This window comes from Ranitomeya variabilis, chromosome 2, assembly GCF_051348905.1.
Source record: "Ranitomeya variabilis isolate aRanVar5 chromosome 2, aRanVar5.hap1, whole genome shotgun sequence".
Classification (NCBI taxonomy): Eukaryota; Metazoa; Chordata; class Amphibia; order Anura; family Dendrobatidae; genus Ranitomeya; species Ranitomeya variabilis.
The window spans coordinates 994,521,886-994,539,714 of record NC_135233.1 but is presented as its reverse complement, the minus strand read 5'-3'; the positions used below and the strand labels follow the sequence as shown (position 1 = coordinate 994,539,714).

At 43.7% G+C, this 17,829-nt stretch overlaps 1 protein-coding gene across 2 annotated transcripts in view; it reads left to right on the top strand.

Annotated features, from left to right (window-relative positions):
• Positions 1-17,829, top strand: part of LOC143808441 (glypican-5-like) — a 413,770-nt gene that overhangs the window by 342,777 nt on the left and 53,164 nt on the right. The window lies entirely within an intron of this gene.

The window sequence follows — 17,829 nt, the reverse complement described above, 5'->3', positions numbered from 1 at the left end:
GGCGCCAGACCAAGACCTGCGACACCCCTTAATTTTTGGGTCACTTTTCACTTGCAACAAGTCTATCTTTTTCCAGTACAATGCTACAGTTTTATTCCCTGTATTTTCTACTATCGTGGAGAGGATTGTTGTAATGGGTGGTGGCTGTGGTTGTCTTCTACTTCTCCTGTGTAGGACGAGTTGTGAGTAAAGGACAGAAGTTGTATTGGGTATTGTTCGAGCATAATGATGTTCTGTGGCATGGACAAACGGCTCCCTCCCTGGTGCTGAGTGATCTAACCTCTGACTAATCTTTCTTTGTGTTGGTCAAATTGCTACTTGGATGACGGGAAATCTACTGCACACTATGAAATGCACATTTAATGGTCATTCTTTGATAGGTTCATTATAAGTCTAGGCGACATGAACCAGACCTAGAATATGGAAACAACAGATATGTGTCTAATCCGCTCTGTGTTAGGTGATTTCATAACATACCGTGAATGCAGCTTACAGTGCCTTGCGAAAGTATTCGGCCCCCTGGAACTTTTCAACCTTTTCCCACATATCATGCTTCAAACATAAAGATACCAAATGTAAATTTTTGGTGAAGAATCAATAACAAGTGGAACACAATTGTGAAGTTGAACGAAATTTATTGGTTATTTAAATTTTTTGTGGAAATTCAAAAACTGAAAAGTGGGGCGTGCAATATTATTCGGCCCCTTTAACTTAATACTTTGTTGCACCACCTCTTGCTGCGATTACAGCTGCAAGTCGCTTGGGGTATGTCTCTATCAGTTTTATACATCGAGAGACTGAAATTCTTGCCCATTGTTCCTTGGCAAACAGCTCAAGCTCAGTGAGGTTTGATGGAGGTCGTTTGTGAACAGCAGTTTTCAGCTCTTTCCACAGATTCTCGATTGGATTGAGGTCTGGACTTTGACATGACCATTCTAATACCTGGATATGTTTATTTGTGAACCATTCCATTGTAGAGTTTGCTTTATATTTGGGATCTTTGTCTTGTTGGAAGACAAATCTCCGTCCCAGTCTCAAGTCTTTTGCAGACTCCAACAGGTTTTCTTCAAGAATGGTCGTGTATTTGGCTCCATCCATCTTCCCATCAATTTTAACTATCTTCCCTGTGCAGCCCAAACAATGATGCTGCCTCCACCATGTTTGACAGTGGGGATGGTGTGTTCAGGGTGATGAGCTGTGTTGCCTTTACGCCAAGCATATCGTTTCGCATTGTTGCCAAAAAGTTTGATTTTGGTTTCATCTGACCAGAGCACCTTCTTCCACATGTTTGGTGTGTCTCCCAGGTGGCTTGTTGCAAGCTTTAAACAACACTTTTTATGGATATCTTTGACAAATGGCTTTCTTCATGCCACTCTTCCATAAAGGCCAGATTTGTGCAGTTGTACAACTGATTGTTGTCCTATGGAGAGACTGTCCCACCTCAGCTGTAGATCTAATCATGGGCCTCTTGGCTGCATCTCTGATCAGTCTTCTTGTTGGAGATGAAAGTTTAGAGGGACAGCAGGGTCTTCGTAGATTTGCAGTGGTATGATACTCCTTCCAATTCAATATGATGGCTTGCACAGTGCTCCTTGGGATGTTTAAACATTTGGAAATCATTTTGTATCCAAATCCAGCTTTAAACTTCTCCACAACAGTATCACGGACCTGCCTGTTGTGTTCCTTGGTCTTCATGATGCTCTCTGTGCTTCAAACAGAACCCTGAGACTATCACAGAGCAGGTGCATTTATACGGAGACTTGATTACACACAGGTGGATTTTATTTATCATCATTAGGCATTTAGGACAACATTGGATCATTCAGAGATCCACAATGAACTTCTGGAATGTGTTTGCTGCACTGAAAGTAAAGGGGCCGAATAATATTGCACGCCCCACTTTTCAGTCTTTAAATTTCCCCCAAAATTTAAAATAACCAATAAATTTCGTTCAACTTCACATTTGTGTTCCACTTGTTGTTGATTCTTCACCAAAAATTTACATTTGGTATCTTTATGTTTGAATCATGATATGTGGTAAGTGTCACGGGGAGACTAGGTGAGCGAGAGCTAATAACCCGGGCCCCTGCAATTTCCCTCAGACTAGGGAAATCCTGACTGACCCTCTACCTGGAGTTTACACTGATGGTGTGCATGTCCAGGCCTCGAACCTCACCTTGTCTCCTGTTTCAACCCTAGGCTGAAACCTCCGCCCACCACCCAGTGAAGCGGTAATACACCAATACCCACAGTTAGCACAGACAAGGATAAAGGAAAATATACACCACGCCGCAGTCGCTCAGGAATACACTATAAATGTGCAGGGCAAAATAAATACAAATATAGGAAGGAGTAAATAAGACAAAGGAAAATACACCACCAGCAACGAATCTCCAACAACCAGCTCTCCACTCCAGACCGAGATAACGCACAAGACAGAAGCTATAATCGGCGACGCCCAATGATCAGGAGAACTATTTAAAGGCAATGAGCATGGCCCAGCTTCCAATCCGAGGATCAGGTAAATTAACCCCGAAACAGCTAGATAAAATCTAGCCGACGCCAATGAGCACATAGTGGTCAAAAGCGGAATTACCGCTGTCTGTCAAACGACCTGGTCTGAACAGCGTCCGACATGACAGTAAGAGGTTGAAAAGTTCCAGGGGGCCTAATACTTTTGCCAGGCACTGTAACTTCTAAGAAATGTGACCGTTTTAAAGAATAACGAAGCTATCAGTCACTACACAGACTGTTTACTTGTGTAATTATATATACAGTATCTCACTACAAAACTGGTATTAACAAAGCTCCTTTTTTGTCACTGCTTCAGTGACGCTCCTGGGACCCAGCAGCTCCACTTATGTCCCCATATTCGAAAAAGTTCCCACGTTATCAGTCCTGTGTATGAAGGGGTCTGACCGGATAATCACTTCAATATCTAACTCTAATGATGCCACCTCCTATAATGTGGAGCTCAATTCGATTTAACCCCTTAACGACCGCCAATACGCCTTTTAACGGCAGCAGTTAAGGGTACTTATTCCTCATCGCCGCTTTTTAACGGCGCTGAGAAAAGAGGGTATAGCGCTCCCAGTGTCAGAAAATCTCTGAGGTCTCAGTTACTGGGTGGTAGCTGATACCCCGCTAAACATGATTCTGGTCAGTTTTTACCGTCTTCATTGTTGCAAAAAAAGTCTCATTTCTCTGATATGACCTAGCATACCAGAGGAGAGGGAAATGGGGTCCCCCGAGACCCCCCTGGTACCTTTGGTGTCCCCTGGTTCCTCCGGCTCTGTACCCAGGCCCTCAGCGTCTTCTTCCGGGAAGAAAATGGTGGGCGCATGTGCAGTGCGCCCGCCGAGATCTGCCGGCCAGTATCCGGCAACAATAGGAGATTTTTCCTATTGGTTGATTTTGATCTCTGTGATAGACCCTATCACAGTGCTCAAAATAAAAAAAATTGTAAATCAAACCCTCCTTTATCACCTCCTTAGTTAGATAAAAATAATAAGATAAAAGAAATATATTTCTTTCCATTTTCCGTTAGGGTTGTGGTTGGGGCTAGGGTAGGTTTAGAGTTGGGGTTAGAGCTAGGGTTAGGGTTAGGGCTGTGGTTAGGGTTGGAGTAGGGTTAGGGTTGGAGCTAGGGTTATAGCTAGGGTTAGGTTTGGGACTAGGGTTAGGGTTGGGTCTAGGGTTAGGCTTGGGGTTAGGGTTGTGTTGGTCTTAGGGTTGTGTTGGAGTTAGGGTTGTGTTGGGGGTTAGGGTTCTGTCGAGGTTAGGTTTGTGGTGTTGGGGTTATGTTTCCAAAATTGTGCTCATGTAAAGTAGACATGTGGTCAATGTTATTTATTAACTATTTTGTTCAAAATCTCTGTTTTAAGGGTACAAAAATTAAAAGTTTGAAAATTGCAACATTTTTCAAATTTTTTGCCAAATTTCCCTTTTTTTCATAAATAAACGTAAGTCATATCAAATACATTTTACCACTAGTATGAAGTACAATATGTCACGACAAAACAGTCTCCGAATCAGTGGGATCCGTTGAAGCGATCCAGAGCTATAACCTAATAAAGTGACAGTGGTCAGAATTGTAAAAAATGGCCTGGTCATTAAGTACAAAATTGGCTCTGTCACTAAGGGGTTAAGTAAAATACTAAGGAAACTCAATGAGACCAAAGTAAACATTAAACTGTGTAATGGCTCCTTTGATGTAATATTAGGAGCCAGAGAAACATATGAAGCATTTAATACTAAAATCATAAAATCGTCTAATGTATATCCGTGCGGCAGCTGGTACAAATTCTACTACATTTTTCTCATTTGTACAAGTTTCTATCCATGATGGCTAAAACCCTTAATTGCCATTACATTTTGGAGAAGTCTCTGTTTTTATTCAGCTTTTCCCAGATGTACATATCAATTTTTTAGTATCTGTTATAGCAACAATATTGATAAAGAATTTTTTTTTTATGTGAAAATTCTGTTCAGTATACAAGAAGTATCGTTTCTCCTTGCGGAGATTGACATGCTAAGCATGCCGAGATGAGGAGAATTAAAGCCGCAATTCTCCTCTGGGAAATATGCTAATTATGCAAATTGTCTCTTCAGAGAGGAAGAGGACTAGAACTCTAGTGCCACCTATTGGAGGTAGCAATCGTACAAGTCAATGTCGACCCTTTAACGAGCCTTGTCACATGACTTGGGGTAAAAGCCAAACCACAATCTCAATTTGAGAAGAGACAATTTGCATAATTAGCATAATTCTGTTCAAGACATGATGATTTTTTTTTCTGCTGTGCTGAGTATTTGGGATTTACTCCATGCAGGTTTATAATGTTTAACAAATAACGACCAGTGTAATGAATGGGTACAAAAATCAGCTTCAATTCAATTGAGAATAACTTTCTCAATTTCTGACAGTGGCATTTAAGTGGTTATTTGGTGTCGCATCCGTTTAGGTGCCAATCGCTTTCCCTTCCACAATCACAATAGGTTGCAAGTGAGCAAGCGATTGCGGGTGCCAGTCCTTTAGTAAGACAAAATATATGTAAAATGTAGCTAAAAGCTTTTTTTCAAAAATATAAAATATAAAGTAATTAAAAAATTAAGCACATATGGTATTGCCACATTCAGTGGGCATCTCTAGACACTGAGAAGTGCACTGCCCCGAATTTCCTGAATCTCAGGTTCTTTTTTTTTTATTTTTTACTAAACTTTATGTATACTGCCACGCACACATGTGGGATGAACCTAGCACAGCCCTGTGTGGTGAGTGTCTGTGATTAGCTGCGAATAGAAAAAAGAAACAGTAAGTAATACCACAGCAGGAGCAAAACATTTTTTAGTCAAGATAAGGTAACGTTTCGACCCTACCAGGGTCTTTGTCAAAACCTCACTGGATAGTGAATAGGTTCAACATAGAATTCTACATCACCACAAGGAATGCAGGACACGCTCTGTCTCCCCCCATACTGAGCTCTTAAGGGGATCCTCTTTAGAATTCTATGTTGAACCAATTCACTATCCAGTGAGGTTTTGACAAAGACCCTGGTAGGGTTGAAACGTTATCTTATCTTCACTGAAAAAAAGTTTGTTCCTGCAATAATGGAATTGCCATATTTTTTCACTGATCTTTCATGTTTTTCAGTACATTTTATGGTAATGTGAACGGTGTCATTCAAAACAGGAACTCACCCCACAAAATGAAGCCCTCATATGGCTAAGGTGACAGAAAAATGAAAAAAAGTTCTGACTCTTAGAACAAGGGGCGGAGCAAAAAAATTGAAAATGTCCAGGTCCTTATATAGTTAAAAAACAAGGTGGTGCCCTTAGTGGTGCGGCATATTTCACTGTCCAAGTACAGACCATGATGCCCGGATCACCTGCAGATCTCCTGCCCCGATCTCGGCAGCCTCCTATGAAGCTGTGGAGTTCAGGTGATGAAAGCAGCGGTCGGTCTGGAGACAGCGATTCGTACGAGGACAGTAAAGTGCGCCCATCTGACCTCTGCCCAGGTTACATCACACCTGCACACAGACGTAACCGGTGTCTGTTCCATTGTTAGATACAATAAATGTTCAGGATGGATTCACTGCATATCTGCTACAAATGGAAACCTCATTAATGGGTGCATGTGGGTCCCGCTATGGTCACGTATGTGGAAAGAGCATCATACAGAACCTTATATCTTCCATCGTAAAACTGACACATACAATAACAAAACCCAGGTGCCCCCATAAAAACCAATGGGGTCCTCTGCCTACATTTGTGTCATTAATACAGTAGGTTCATTTTAGGCATTAATTCTGTTTGATTTTTAAAAAAAACAGAGCATTCTTAGGCTATGTGCACACGTTGTGGATTTTGATGCGGATCCGCAGCGGTTTTGGACTCGCGGAATTGCATCAAGTGTTGTGAATTCTGTTCTCGAACTCCCTCCGGTGGTTATGAATAGTACTTCGGCGAGTTCTGTCCATGGACTCCCTCTGGTGGCTGTGAGTGGAGCTGCTGGTTCTGAGGTTCTGTCCTCAGCTGACCTCGTTTAGTCCTAGGCTGGCTGCTCTATTTAACTCCACCTAGATCGTTACTTGATGCCAGCTGTCAATGTCCTAGTACTGGTTCAGTTTGCTCTTGGATCTTTCAGATGACCTGTCTACTCCAGCAAAAGCTAAGTCCCTGCTAGCTTATTTGTTTACCACTGTTTCTTTGTCCAGCTTGCTATCATGATTCTGCTTGGCTAGCTGGAAGCTCTGGGATGCAGAGTGGCACCTCCACGCCGTGAGTCGGTGTGGGGTCTCTTTTGCACACTCTGCGTGGTTTTTTGGTAGTTTTTTATGCTGACCGCAAAGATACCTTTTCTATCCTCAAGTCTGTTTAGTTAAGTCTGGCCTCCTTTGCTGAAACCTATTTCATTCCTGTGTTTGTGACTTCCATCTTAACTCACAGTCACTACGTGTGGGGGGCTGTTGTGATTTTGCTTTTTGCTCCCTCTAGTGGTCATTAGTGATTTGACTCTGGAGCTTCTGTCTTTTCCTATATCCTCACCTGGGCCGTTAGTTCAGGGGCGTTGCTATATAAGCTCCCTGGACCTTCAGTTCAATGCCTGGCATCGTTGAAATCAGAGCTAATCTGTTGTGCTCTTGTCCTATGATCCGGGTTCCTGTATTTCAAGCTAAGTCTGCTTCCTTGCTTTTTGCTTTTGTTTTGTTTGGTATTTTTGTCCAGCTTGTTCCAATCTGTATCCTGACCTTTGCTGGAAGCTCTAGGGGGCTGGTGTTCTCCCCCCGGACCGTTAGACGGTTCGGGGGTTCTTGAATCTCCAGCGTGGATTTTTATAGGGTTTTTGTTGACCAGATAAGTTATCTTGCTATATTCTGCTATTAGTGAGCTGGCCTCTCTTTGCTGAACCTGGTTCATTTCTGTGTTTGTCATTTCCTCTTACCTCACTGTTATTATTTGTGGGGGGCTTGTATCTTGCTTTGGGGTCCCTTTCTCTGGAGGCAAGAGAGGTCTTTGTTTTCTTCTCCTAGGGGTAGTTAGATTCTCCGGCTGGCGTGAGTCATCTAGCGATCACCGTAGGCATGATCCCCGGCTACTTCTAGTGTTGGCGTTAGGAGTAGCTATTTGGTCAACCCAGTTACCACAGCCCTATGAGCTGGATTTTTGAATCTCGCAGACTTACACGTTCCTCTGAGACCCTGTCCACTGGGGTCATAACAGGGGGCTGCCTATTTCTTTGGGGAATTTCTCTGAGGCAAGTTAGGCCTTATTTTCTATCTTTAGGGGTAGTTAGCTCTTAGGCTGTGAAGAGGCGTCTAGGCAGAGTCAGGTACGCTCCACGGCTATTTCTAGTTGTTGTGATAGGTTTAGGGGTTGCGGTCAGCAAAGCTCCCACTTCCCAGAGCTTGTCCTCTATTACTAGTTTGCTCATCAGGTCATTCCTAGTGCTCCTAACCACCAGGTCATCATAACAATCAAGTCCGCAGTGTAGTGCACAAGCAATGTTAGTCAGTGTGAAATTGACATTTGGTGTACACATGCTGCGGAAAAAAAAACACGCTTTGCAGCGTTTTTTTTTCCGCAGCATATCAATTCTTTTTGCGGATCTGCAGTGTTTCTGCACCTATTGACTTCCATTGTGTCAGGCCAATCCGCAGCAAAACCGCAGGTTTAAGGAAGATCTGCAGATTTGCTGTGGAGTTGCCTGCGAGAAATGCTGCAGATCGGGAGGGGGAAGAGTGTTTGGGAGGAGTGTGGGCGGAGACTGTGTGTGTGTGCGGAGAATATGTGCAGGTCTGTGTGCGGGTGTTTATGTGTATCTGTGTGTGTGTGTGTGTGTGCGGGGCTGTGTGTGTGTGTATATGTGTAGGCAGGCATCGTCCGATGGGGCTACTAGTTCAATCCGGATATTCCTGCTACAGTGACAGCTAGCCGGATGATAGGCTACTGTGTTCAAGTGTAAAAAAAATGCAAAAACATATAGACATACAGTACATACGGTACATACAACATACAGTACATACTCACCAGTCACCTAGTCCCCGAAGCCCTCGATCACCTGTAAAAAATAAAAATTAAAAACCAACAGTATACTCCCTGATCCGATGTAATCTGTTTAATAATGAGTGTCCCACAACGATCTCCCGTGGAAAGCTGTCACATCGGAAGATGTGACCGCTCTCCAGGGGTTCCGGTGATACAATGACAGGAGGTAATCCTCCGCACTGTATCCCTCTGCCGTGAGTGCAGTATAGTTCATATTGTCACTTGCGACAGCGCTGCGTGGGAAAATTCTCACACAGCGTTGCCGTAAAGTGAGAGCCTTAACTCAGGTACCCTCTTCAGTGATGCACTGCAGGAGCCATTGTCTCCTGTCAGTGTGTCACTAGGGGACAATAGTGCTATCACATCTCCTAATGTGACAGCTCTATAAGGGAGATCGTCATGGTACACTCATTATTAAATGGACTGCATCGGACCAGGGAGTATTTGTGTTGGTTTATTATTTTTTCTTTTTTTGCAGGAGATCGAGGGCATTGCATGGATTGGCAGAACAATAAAGATGGCAAAACTGTGTGGTGTTTTATTTCATTAAAATACTTTATTCTGGCTGTGTGTTTATATAACCCATTAACAACTATAGGATTAGTAATAGATAGGTGTGTTATTGACCATTACTAAGTCGGCTTGATGTCACCTTACAATTTAAAGGTGACATTAACCCCCTATTACCCCATATGCCACCGCTACAGGGCAGTGGGAAGAGAGAGGCTAAGTGCCGGAATTGGCACATCTTACAAATGCACCATTTCTGGAGCAGCTGTGAGCACTGTGTTTTACCTGCGGATTTACCATGGATTTCCTGCAGTTTTTGTGCGGATTCCACCTGCGGTTTTACACCTGCGGATTCCTTTTGAGGAGCAGGTGTAAACCGCTGCGGAATCCGCACAAAGAATTGACATGCTGCAGAAAATAAACCGCAGCGTTCCGCATGGTATTTTCCGCAGCATGTGCACTGCGGATTTGGTTTTCTATAGGTTTACATCAGAGGTGTCAAACTGCATTCCTTGAGGGCCGCCAACAGGTCATGTTTTCCGGATTTCCTTGTATCGCACAGGTGATAATTTAATCACCTGCACAGAATGATTCCAGCACCTTGTGGAATGCTAAAGAAATCCTGAAAACATGACCTGTTTGCGGCCCTCGAGAAATGCAGTTTGACACCCCTGGTTTACATGGTACTGTAAATGCATGGAAAACAGCTGCGAATCAGCAGCGGCCAATCCGCTGCAGATCCGCAGCAAAATCCGCAATGTGTGCACATAGCCTTATCAGTATGTTATCTGCGGTTTTATATTTTTTGTTTGGGTGGGAGTATAGGTGGCAGAACATATGTCTTGGGGCTTGGGACCCTGATCTTTCCTGACTCTACTAACGCCCCTGACCACATTTGACAAAGTCAGATTAATCAATATCTAAAATTATTTAACCCATAAGGAAAAGGACATGATTAAAAAAGAAAAAAGGATTACCATCTTCCAGAGACCTCACCTCCTTCATGAAAAAAGTTATAAAAGTGTTGTAATGTGCACCAAAATAGTACCAATGAAAAGTACGCCATAACAAAAAGCAATTCCTCATGTACTGTAGCTCCATTGATGTAAAAAAATTAAAAAGTTTTTTTACATACCAAATATATTGTTCTAAAAAAAAATTAAGAAAAATATGCACAAATAAAAGAAACTACAAACGTTTGGCGTTGCCCCAATGTATAGACTTGAAGAATTACGTAGCCTGGTCAAAAAAAAGCTTTTTTTAGCACTTTATGTTGTAAAGTAAATACCATCATTCAAAACTACATCTCCTTCCATAAAAGAAACAAGCCTTCGCATTGCTGCCTGGATGGAAAAGTCATGGCTCTTGGAGTAAGGGGAGGCATAATACAAACCTTAAGTCAAAGCTAGATATATTTCTTACAGGAGGGGGTTAATCTAAGCTGCAAGTCTAGTTGTGTTGTTATGTAGAACCATGAGACACCGACATGTTGTAGCCATAATTCAGTGCAGTGCAGCCAGATTATGGCCATCTGAAACTTGCTCTATCCAGGGAACATCCATATCCATTAAACAAGAGCATTTGTAAATGTTCAGCCCACTCCCGATTTATATTCTTAGTTTCTGGACAAGGACCAGACAATGTGGTCAGCAAATGATGTGTGCAATGGAGGCTTTACTGGAGAGCGACTATTCCACTGTGATAATACAGGCTCTTAGAAATAGGGACGTTTCCAAATATATTCATACCAGCAAACATTCTTTTATTGCTATTTACGTGAGGAAACAAATTGGTTGTCAGGATACGAAAATGCAGCATCCTTCAAATCTATGCCGAGAGCCGGAGTGTCCCTGAGCACAGTGTCACTGACTAGTCTGAGAAGTGCTGCAGCCAAGACATAGGAGACCCTAAAAGGGTAGATTGGGGGGCACAAAAGTTGGTTACTATTTTTCTATATGTCCCATAGCACACATAATTTTGTCTCTGGACCAAAGGATCTCTTTAAAATGTACCGTACTGTACTTACAACAAACTGCAAACATGCATAGTAAAGAATCTTTGTAAGAAATCGTATTCAAGAAATCAGCCTCTTTCTCTACTTTTCAGCTGTTTCTTCCTTTCCCTTCTGCCTCCTGAACTTGTTATCCACTGTGGAAAAGCAGCTCAATCTGTCTTGCTCTGACAAGAGGGACCGCATGTGTAATGTGACATAGCCCAATATACTCTATGAAGAGGAGGGGAAAGAGTGAGGAGCAGGGAGAGGAAACAGGCAGAGGGAGACAGAAACATTGTGCAGAGCTCTCTAAGAAGCCTTTTAACGCTCTGATTCAGATCAAGACAGCTCAGTTCTGCTGTATAATTTCTTCCATGCTGCTGCTTGTCTCTATGAGCTAAAAAATGAATGAAGAGCAGAAATTTTTCTCTATGTGTTGTACAGTTTATGGCAGAGACCACCACAGCTATTCTCCTTCCACCAGCTCCTAGTGGTGAAAATGCAGGATACAAATCATATAATGGCCAGATATAGTGTTAAACCTCATCTGCACACACAGGAGACCTTTTAAAAGAAGTCTTTCATCACAACATGACTGTCCAAACTGTTGTGAAATTGGATTTTGGGCTGCCACGGTGGCCACTGGTGGAATTGAACTTGTGTGCATCATCCCCTCTGTTCACCTGTTCCCATCAGGATGTGGGAGTCGCTATTTAACCTTGCTCCTCTGTCACTTCCATGCCGGTCAACATTGTAATCAGAAGCCTTTCTGTGCATGTTCCTGCTACCAGACAACTTCCAGCTAAGTCGGACTTTTGTCCTTGTTTGTTTTTTGCATTTTGTTCCAGTTCACAGCTGCAGTTTCGTTTCTGTGTCTGGAAAGCTCTTGTGATCTGAAATTGCCACTCTGATGTTATGAGTTAATACTAGAGTCTTAAAGTAATTTCAGGATGGTGTATTGATAGGGTTTTCAGCTGACCATGAAAGTACCCTTTCTGTCTTCCTGCTATCTAGTAAGCGGACCTCGATTTTGCTAAACCTATTTTCATACTACGTTTGTCATTTTCATCTTAAATCACCGCCAATATATGTGGGGGCCTCTGTCTGCCTTTCGGGGAAATTTCTCTAGAGGTGAGCCAGGACTATATTTTCCTCTGCCAGGATTAGTTAGTCCTCCGGCCGGCGCTGGGCGTCTAGGGATAAAACGCAGGCTACGCTACCCGGCTACTGTTAGTTGTGCGGCAGGTTTAGTTCATGGTCAGTTTAAGTTTCCATCCTTCCAAGAGCTAGTTCCTATGTATGCTGGGCTATGTTCTCTTGCCATTGAGAACCATAACAGTTTGACTGGCCCCCACAAAGGGTTAAATTAATTGGCAGAGAAAGGAGAGAAAAAAGAAGTCTGCTGAAAAATTTTTTTTTTTTTTTCCTTCAGTTCTGAGTGTGCTTTCAATTGAATCACTTGCAAGTCTGCCTATATTGCAGCCTTCCTCTCTCTCTCTCCTTCTAATCCTGGAATGGCTCTGTGTTCACCTGTTTAAAATGGATATTCAGAGTTTAGCTGCAGGTTTAAATAATCTCACCACGAAAGTTCAAAATTTACAAGATTTTGTTGTTCATGTTCCTATATCTGAACCTAGAATTCCTTTGCCTGAATTTTTCTCGGGGAATAGATCTTGCTTTCAAAATTTCAAAAATAATTGCAAGTTGTTTTTGTCCCTGAAATCTCGCTCTGCTGGAGATCCTGCTCAGCAGGTCAGGATTGTGATTTCCTTGCTCCGGGGCGACCCTCAAGATTGGGCTTTTGCATTGGCTCCAGGGGATCCTGCGTTGCTCAATGTGGATGCGTTTTTTCTGGCCTTGGGGTTGCTTTATGAGGAACCTCATTTAGAGCTTCAGGCGGAAAAAGCCTTGATGTCCCTATCTCAGGGGCAAGATGAAGTTGAAATATACTGCCAAAAATTCCGTAAATGGTCTGTGCTTACTCAGTGGAATGAGTGCGCCCTGGCGGCGAATTTCAGAGAGGGTCTCTCTGATGCCGTTAAGGATGTTATGGTGGGGTTCCCTGTGCCTGCGGGTCTGAATGAGTCCATGACAATGGCTATCCAGATCGATAGACGTCTGCGGGAGCGCAAACCTGTGCACCATTTGGCGGTGTCTACTGAGAAGACGCCAGAGAATATGCAATGTGATAGAATTCTGTCCAGAAGCGAACGGCAGAATTTTAGACGAAAAAATGGGTTGTGCTTTTATTGTGGTGATTCAACTCATGTTATATCAGCATGCTCTAAGCGTACTAAGAAGCTTGATAAGTCAGTTTCAATTGGCACTTTTCAGTCTAAGTTTATTCTATCTGTGACCCTGATTTGTTCTTTATCATCTATTACCGCGGATGCCTATGTCGACTCTGGCGCCGCTTTGAGTCTTATGGATTGGTCCTTTGCCAAACGCTGTGGGTATGATTTAGAGCCTCTTGAAACTCCTATACCTCTGAAGGGGATTGACTCCACCCCATTGGCTAGTAATAAACCACAATACTGGACACAAGTAACTATGCAAATTAATCCGGATCATCAGGAGATTATTCGCTTTCTTGTGCTGTATAATCTACATGATGTGTTGGTGCTTGGATTGCCATGGCTGCAATCTCATAACCCAGTCCTCGACTGGAACGCTATGTCTGTGTTAAGCTGGGGATGTAAGGGGATGCATGGGGACGTACCTTTGGTTTCCATTTCGTCATCTATTCCCTCTGAGATTCCTGAATTCTTGTCTGACTATCGTGACGTTTTTGAAGAACCTAAGCTTGGTTCATTACCTCCGCACCGGGAGTGCGATTGTGCCATAGATTTGATTCCGGGTAGTAAATACCCTAAGGGTCGTTTATTTAATCTGTCTGTGCCTGAACATGCTGCTATGCGAGAATATATAAAGGAGTCCTTGGAAAAGGGACATATTCGTCCTTCGTCATCTCCCTTAGGAGCCGGTTTTTTCTTTGTGTCTAAGAAAGATGGCTCTTTGAGGCCGTGTATTGATTATCGGCTTTTGAATAAAATCACGGTTAAATATCAATATCCGTTGCCACTGCTGACTGATTTGTTTGCTCGCATAAAGGGGGCCAAGTGGTTCTCTAAGATAGATCTCCGTGGGGCGTATAATTTGGTGCGAATTAAGCAGGGGGATGAGTGGAAAACCGCATTTAATACGCCCGAGGGCCACTTTGAGTATTTGGTGATGCCTTTTGGCCTTTCAAATGCCCCTTCAGTCTTTCAGTCCTTTATGCATGACATTTTCCGTGATTATTTGGATAAATTTATGATCGTGTATCTGGATGATATTCTGATTTTTTCGGATGACTGGGACTCTCATGTCCAGCAGGTCAGGAGGGTTTTTCAGGTTTTGCGGTCTAATTCCTTGTGTGTGAAGGGTTCTAAGTGCGTTTTTGGGGTTCAAAAGATTTCCTTCTTGGGATACATTTTTTCCCCCTCTTCCATCGAGATGGATCCTGTCAAGGTTCGGGCTATTTGTGATTGGACGCAACCCTCTTCTCTTAAGAGTCTTCAGAAATTTTTGGGCTTTGCTAACTTTTATCGTCGATTTATTGCTGGTTTTTCTGATGTTGTTAAACCATTGACTGATTTGACTAAGAAGGGTGCTGATGTTGCTGATTGGTCCCCTGCTGCTGTGGAGGCCTTTCGGGAGCTTAAGCGCCGCTTTTCTTCCGCCCCTGTGTTGCGTCAGCCTGATGTTGCTCTTCCTTTTCAGGTTGAGGTCGACGCTTCTGAAATCGGAGCTGGGGCGGTTTTGTTCAAAGAAGTTCCGACTGCTCCGTGATGAAACCTTGTGCTTTTTTTTCTCGTAAATTTTCGCCCGCCGAGCGGAATTATGATATTGGGAATCGAGAGCTTTTGGCCATGAAGTGGGCTTTTGAGGAGTGGCGTCATTGGCTTGAGGGGGCTAGACATCAGGTGGTGGTATTGACCGACCACAAAAATTTAATTTATCTTGAGTCCGCCAGACGCCTGAATCCTAGACAGGCGCGCTGGTCGTTGTTTTTCTCTCGGTTTAATTTTGTGGTGTCATGCCTACCGGGTTCTAAGAATGTTAAGGCGGATGCCCTTTCTAGGAGTTTTGAGCCTGACTCCCCTGGTAATTCTGAACCTACAGGTATCCTTAAGGATGGAGTGATATTGTCTGCCGTTTCTCCAGACCTGCGGCGGGCCTTGCAGGATTTTCAGGCGGATAGACCTGATCGTTGCCCACCTGGTAGACTGTTTGTTCCTGATGATTGGACCAGTAAAGTCATTTCTGAGGTTCATTCTTCTGCGTTGGCAGGTCATCCTGGAATCTTTGGTACCAGGGATTTGGTGGCAAGGTCCTTCTGGTGGCCTTCCCTGTCACGAGATGTACGAGGCTTTGTGCAGTCTTGTGACGTTTGTGCTCGGGCCAAGCCTTGTTGTTCTCGGGCTAGTGGATTGTTGTTGCCCTTGCCTATCCCGAAGAGGCCTTGGACGCACATCTCGATGGATTTTATTTCGGATCTTCCTGTTTCTCAGAAGATGTCTGTCATCTGGGTGGTGTGTGACCGTTTCTCTAAGATGGTCCATTTGGTTCCCCTGCCTAAGTTGCCTTCTTCTTCCGAGTTGGTTCCTCTGTTTTTTCAAAATGTGGTTCGTTTGCATGGTATTCCGGAGAATATCGTTTCTGACAGAGGAACCCAATTCGTGTCTAGATTTTGGCGGGCATTCTGTGCTAGGATGGGCATAGATTTGTCTTTCTCGTCTGCTTTCCATCCTCAGACTAATGGCCAGACCGAGCGGACGAATCAGACTTTGGAGACATATTTGAGGTGTTTTGTGTCTGCAGATCAGGATGATTGGGTTGCTTTTTTGCCTTTAGCGGAGTTTGCCCTCAATAATCGGGCCAGCTCTGCCACCTTGGTGTCTCCTTTTTTCTGTAATTCGGGGTTTCATCCTCGATTTTCCTCCGGTCAGGTGGAATCTTCGGATTGTCCTGGAGTGGATGCTGTGGTGGAGAGGTTGCATCAGATTTGGGGGCAGGTGGTGGACAATTTGAAGTTGTCCCAGGAGAAGACTCAGCTTTTTGCCAACCGCCAGCGTCGGGTTGGTCCTCGGCTTTGTGTCGGGGACTTGGTGTGGTTGTCTTCTCGTTTTGTCCCTATGAGGGTTTCTTCTCCTAAGTTTAAGCCTCGGTTCATCGGCCCGTACAAGATATTGGAGATTCTTAACCCTGTGTCCTTCCGTTTGGACCTCCCTGCATCTTTTTCTATTCATAATGTTTTTCATCGGTCATTGTTGCGCAGGTATGAGGTACCGGTTGTGCCTTCCGTTGAGCCTCCTGCTCCGGTGTTGGTTGAGGGCGAGTTGGAGTACGTTGTGGAAAAAATCTTGGACTCCCGTGTTTCCAGACGGAAACTCCAGTATCTGGTCAAATGGAAGGGATACGGTCAGGAGGATAATTCTTGGGTGACTGCCTCTGATGTTCATGCCTCCGATCTGGTCCGTGCCTTTCATAGGGCTCATCCTGATCGCCCTGGTGGTTCTGGTGAGGGTTCGGTGCCCCCTCCTTGAGGGGGGGGTACTGTTGTGAAATTGGATTTTGGGCTCCCCCGGTGGCCACTGGTGGAATTGAACTTGTGTGCATCATCCCCTCTGTTCACCTGTTCCCATCAGGATGTGGGAGTCGCTATTTAACCTTGCTCCTCTGTCACTTCCATGCCGGTCAACATTGTAATCAGAAGCCTTTCTGTGCATGTTCCTGCTACCAGACAACTTCCAGCTAAGTCGGACTTTTGTCCTTGTTTGTTTTTTGCATTTTGTTCCAGTTCACAGCTGCAGTTTCGTTTCTGTGTCTGGAAAGCTCTTGTGATCTGAAATTGCCACTCTGATGTTATGAGTTAATACTAGAGTCTTAAAGTAATTTCAGGATGGTGTATTGATAGGGTTTTCAGCTGACCATGAAAGTACCCTTTCTGTCTTCCTGCTATCTAGTAAGCGGACCTCGATTTTGCTAAACCTATTTTCATACTACGTTTGTCATTTTCATCTTAAATCACCGCCAATATATGTGGGGGCCTCTGTCTGCCTTTTGGGGAAATTTCTCTAGAGGTGAGCCAGGACTATATTTTCCTCTGCCAGGATTAGTTAGTCCTCCGGCCGGCGCTGGGCGTCTAGGGATAAAACGCAGGCTACGCTACCCGGCTACTGTTAGTTGTGCGGCAGGTTTAGTTCATGGTCAGTTTAAGTTTCCATCCTTCCAAGAGCTAGTTCCTATGTATGCTGGGCTATGTTCTCTTGCCATTGAGAACCATAACACCAAACCAAGCACAGCGCCTTGTAGAGGACATTGGTCTAACAAAAATCACAGTTTTAGTGTCAAATCTGTTGCTGTGTTTGCAAGAAAAATGTTCTTTATTTAAATATGCTAATTAGGTGATCAGCGGTTCTCATTACACCTTGGTCCAGCAGTTCAATGCACTTTCTTGTTTTCCATCTATTTAACCCTCATCTGAATCCTGTAAAGTAAGGTCAGTCAATCAAGGAAGAAGAGGTTGGAGATAGATGGAAAACAAGTAGGTGGGAAGATGCACTGAAATACTGCCCCGCGCCATGGGTGCACCACACACCTCATTATTATATCTGAATGAAGAATGATTTCTGGCCAATGAAGCAATGAGTTTAATCTGATTTGTATTAGGGCTATCTGCTTTACAAGGTGTTTTTCTTGGTTTGAACAGTCATTTTGTGCTGACAGACCTTTTT